Source organism: Equus przewalskii, chromosome 13 (assembly GCF_037783145.1).
Source record: "Equus przewalskii isolate Varuska chromosome 13, EquPr2, whole genome shotgun sequence".
NCBI lineage: Eukaryota > Metazoa > Chordata > Mammalia > Perissodactyla > Equidae > Equus > Equus przewalskii.
The window spans coordinates 83848945-83854339 of record NC_091843.1 but is presented as its reverse complement, the minus strand read 5'-3'; positions in this window follow the sequence as shown (position 1 = coordinate 83854339).

The following is a 5395-nucleotide window of genomic DNA, read 5'->3' as shown; positions in this document are numbered from 1 at the left end:
TCTTTGTTTCCTTCCTTTTTTTTAGGGGCCAGCCCCGTGGCCGAGTGGTTAAGTCCTTGATTTTTTTTAATGATACTGAGAAGGGAAAACACATCAAATTACAAGTGGCAGGAAGCAGTGATAAAACTAATATTTGTAAGACCACTTACACACAAGTCTAGAAACCCTCCAACTGTCTAGATGCTACTGGAGAGTCAAGCCTTTAACAAATCCCTATGCACACCACTGGAAAATGAGCAACTAATATAATAATTAATTTCTTGGCAAATAGAGCAAGAGGAGATTCATTTTTCTTGAAAGTGTGGAAATAAAGATTACAAAAATGATGAGAAACAGAGGCTATTTATTCAGTACTTGCTATAGCAAGAGAGTCAGCCACCATTACTTGAATTTGGCAGAAACTCAAAGGCAAGCAGAAGAATGCTTTCTGGTAAAAAAAAAAAAAAAAAAAAAGGGAAAGCTTCAGGTATGCTCTGATTGGGGTTGTAGGCATGGAAAAATTGGAGGCAGGCCAACTAGAATCAGGGTGTCCTATGTAACTGGTTTGGGAGAGCATATTTGGCTTCCTCTGGTTGATCCTGAGTTGGAAGCAGGGGCCAAAATTAGGGAAGCTGGCAGTGCCTGACCAAACCCGCTCTCTGGGCTGATTGGTAAAAGAGATTGTCGTTTGGCTTCTTGAACTGGTTGCTGCAGAGGTTGTGGGTCAGAGTTCTGTTGTCATATATGGTCTGGCACTATCCCTTTCTATATTCAGTCTCTTAGAAACAATTCAAAATTTGATGCCTGAAATACTGAAAATGCGTTTAGCATAATTTGAAAGCTGAATTCTTCCCTCAGCATGCAGATCCTTTTCTCAAATCTTGTTATTCTTTTCCATCCATCCTGCGCTGGCTCTGACCCGAAGGGGCATGATAGAACAGGTGGGAGCACCTAATTCTGTAACAACTTATGAAGTTGCCCACATACAAAAGAAAAATATTGTTAGCCTGACTAAGAGGAATGAGGTCAAGTTCTGCTTTCTATGAGTGAGTGAGCTCCATAAGTGCTACAGTTAAATCACTGCTATAATGTAAGCATTTGTCTTCCCCCACTATAGTGAGAAAAATTATAACAAGAAGACACTTGTGCTGGTGCTTTAGGCACCACATTAACTTCTCAGTGACAAATTGAAAGATGGTAGAAATTTAGAAGAGGAAATCGCACCCGGGGTAATTCAGGACATCATGCTAAACACCCTGAATGGGAGGGAGTGGAGGGCTGTTCTAGCAACCAATGCCTGTAGACACAGAAGAGACCAGAACTTCAGGCAGTGACGGGCATTCTGGGGATAGAGGGATAGAGGATAGACAAGGCCAGTGACATGGCCAAGCACGTTGACTCTACAGCCACATTGCTTGGGTACAAGTCCCAGCTCTCCCACTATATGATGTTAAATGATTAGTGTCTCTAGGTTCTTCTGTTTCCTTTGTGTATAATGAGAACAAGGCTTATGTCTATCTCATAAGGTTGTTGGGAGGATAAAATTAATTAATAGTGTAATGTTCACTTAGAAGTGCTCAACACATTGTAAGCACTATTAGGGTTTGCTGAATAAATAATACAAACAAAGGAATCACTATTATAATATTATAATAAACTATCTCTGAACATCCCTTAAAACCGTCCTTTAGGGCAAATCAACACACCTGATGGTCCCTCTCCTGAAAGGTTTTATAAGTGGTAAATGAAAGCAAATTCATACAGCCAAAGAAACATAAGCATAAATGATCTGAAGAGACTAGATGGAGGCATATACCAACATTTTATTTTTTTAGAAGAAAAGCTGAAAAACTAGGGCTGGCATAAAAACATACAGCTACTGATGTAAAAAGAAAGCAAGCCTTGTACTCTACACCACAACATCCCAAGCAACGTTATCAACATCATTAACAACAAGAGTTAACTGAGTATTTAAGGTACAGAGAGTACAGCTAGCCTTTCTCTCCTTTTTTATTGCATTTTTACCTAATTCCTTTCTCATCTTTAGCCATTAGTTCTACTCATCAATTACCTACTCTTGAGCTTGCATTCGCTGTTGGCTTGCCCACAGACTGTTAGTACTTAATCTTTAAATTATCTTATCTACATTGGAAACTCTTGATTTGTGGGGCTGTTTGACATTTATTACATTACTTTATGAAGGTACTTTAAGAACAAGATATTCATGACTAAAGACAGTCATTTAAGCCAAATCTACAGTGGATTCCTAAACTCTCAATCTGGCACCTCACTTTTTGTTGAAATCCTCCATATTCATCAAATATCCTTCCCTGACAGCTCTTCAGACAATTTTCAGATCCTGTAATAGCACTTAAATTGGATACAAGGGTATCCTTTCTCCTCAAGCATTGCCAAGCATTTGAATGATATGATCCTGTTTGCAGAAGTTGTGCTAAGTTGTATTTTTGCTACAACAAACAAGCACATTGGCACTGTTACAGTGAAAATAAAAGGTCTTTTATGTGAAAGATGAATCAATTGCGAGAGAGAAAGTTTTAACTGTTAATTAACTTTTAACTATTAATTTAAATTTTAATTGAATGCTCTATCTTTCAGCCAAGGTAGTCAGAGCATGCAAATAGTTTCTGCTTACTAAGGTCTAGTTCAATAAATATTCATCAAGCAATGATGTGAACATGTTACTGTGCAAAGGGCTAAATCTGCTCACCACAAGAAGAAGCCAATTACTCAAGAGGCAAGACAGTGACAGAGAAAGGACTTTACTAAATGATGAGCTAGCTGATTGGAAGATTGCAGACTAGTGTTCTAAAAAAATCATCTTCAGGGGGTACAGAATCTTGAAGCAGTTATATAGGACCAGTGGGCTATAGAGGAGGGGGTCAGGAATGTTGACCATCTAGTGTTGCAGACTGGGAGTCACCACACCAGGCCTTTCAGCTGGCATTGATGATGGATACCAGTATAGAATTCCTGTCCAAAGGTCTTCACCTTCCTAAGGAATTTGAAAGAACACAGTTATCTCTTTTTTGCAACTGAGTGGTGCATATGTAAGAGGGGTCAGAAAACCTACAGAGCATGCATATTTCCAAGAGGATGGTTATCAATTCACCTAAATTTGTGCAGGCTCAAGCATTCCCTCTGGGGGAAGAGAAGCAAAGGTTATAGAGAGTTATAAGATGGCTTCCCTTAGGCCAGGTCAGTTTGGCCTATAACAGAGCATGGTTCTGAGTCATGGGACCTTTTTAATTTGCTATATTCCTTGCATCTGAGACAGAATGCAGCTAAGAATAGGCTTTGATGGCTGGGAAATCATTCTAGCTCTCTTCCATGGGAGAAGAGAAACGTGTCCTTCTCCTTGACTTCTGTGCTGCCACAGTATGTCTACATATAGGGAACTGGCTACTCTCCCTCAGGTCAAAAGTCATAAAAAAGCATGTTTTGAAAGCAGTAGAAGAAGTTGTTCTGAGGTCAAAAGATTTGCCTTAAATTCAGGCTCAGCCACTAGCCAGTTACATGACCAACGATTAACTTCATATGAGTCTTGATTTCATTTGTAAAATGAAAATAACTCCTGCCTTACAAAGTTTTTGTGACAATTAAATAATATAAGGCAGTGACTTACATTTTTTTCTTTTACTGTAACCTATGAGAAGAATATATTTTTATTAGAACCCAGTATAGACATATATGACTGTGTGAGTATGCATGTCTGTATGTAAAACCCAAATAAAAGTTTCACATAATAATATTTATCCTTACTATTTGAGATGCACTCTAATACTTTTCTATTCTATACTATCCTATTCTCTTTTAGTTTTAAAAAAATGACTATGACCCACTAAATTGATTTCACAAAACATTAATGGGATGAAATTCACATTTTGGAAGACACAGACCTAATTACTTGGCTCAATAAACATTAAATTCTCTCCTTTCTTCTTTTTTTCCTTCTTTCCGCTCTTTATTTTGTTCCTCTGTCTTCTGATTTCCATGGTTTTTGATGAAAAGTCCATGGTTATGCAAGTAGTTGTTCTATATGTAGTGTGATATTTTTCTCTGACTGCTTAGAAGATTTTTTTTTAGCAGTTTGCCCATGATATGGCTAAGTGGCTTTCTTCGTATTTATCCTATTTGGAAGCTTCATCACATAGTCATGATTGATCATTAACTCAGTCTCCAGTCCCTCTCCCCTTCCCGAAGGATGGAAGGTGAGTTGGAAAGTTCCAAGCTTCTAATCATACCTTGGTTTTCTGACCAGCCCCCATCCAGAAGCCCACCAAGAGTCCTCATTAGAACAAAAGACACTCCTATCACCTAGGAAATTCCAAGAGATTTAGGAGCTCTGTGTCAGGAACTGGGGTCAAAGACCAAATGTTAGAACAAAAGATGCTCCTCATGCTCTTATGACAGGAAATTCCAAGCGATCAAGGCGCTCTGTGCCAGAAACTGAAGCAAAGGCCAATATATTTTTTTCCTATTATTTCACATGCTCTATTCAATTACTAGTCAGCCCTGGTGGTCTAGTGGTTAAGATTCAGCGCTCTCACCACCGCAGCCTGGGTTCATTTCAAGTTAGGGAAGCACACCACCCACCTATTGGTTGTCGTACTGTGGCGGCTGAATGTTGCTGTGATGCTGAAAGCTCTGCCAGAAGTATTTTAAATACCAGCAGGGTCACCCATAGTGGACAGGTTTCAGCAGAGGTTCCAGACTAAGACAGACTAGAAAGAAGGACCTAGCCACCCACTTCCAAAAAATTGGCCATGAAAACCCTGTGAATAGCAGCAGAGCATTGTCTGAGATAGCCCTGGAAGATGAGAGGATGGCGCACAAAGATGGGGCAGGGTTTTGCTCTGCTGAACACAGGGTTGCTGGGAGTAGGAATTGACTAGACGGCACTAACCAAGAAGAAAAAAATTCAATTACTAAAGTGTATTTCAGAAAAAATGATATGGGGGACATTTCATAGTAACGTACATGTAAATTCATCAAGACAAAAATTCTAAATGTGTGTTCATCTAATAACAAATTATAAAGCACAATGAAGCCAAAATTGACAGAACTGAAAGAGAAAATAGACAAATACACATATTCCCCTCTCAGGATTCCATAGAACAAGTAGACAAAGTATGAGGACGAATCCAGAGGATTTGAACAGGAATATCAACTGTGTTTGGATCTACTAAGAAGCAGGTGCCAAGACTGGATTCAAAATGAAAGTGATTCTTGTGGAGAGGGAGCAGAAGGCAGGTGCCTTCAAACCATGATACTAAACCAAAAGGGAGGAAAGGAAGATTGGGTAGGAAAATGCCCAGACTACAACACAGTTCCAAGAAAGTTTCATCCAGGCCACTGGGGAGACTTCATGCCTATTGGAAGAGTCTTGCATCTCCTA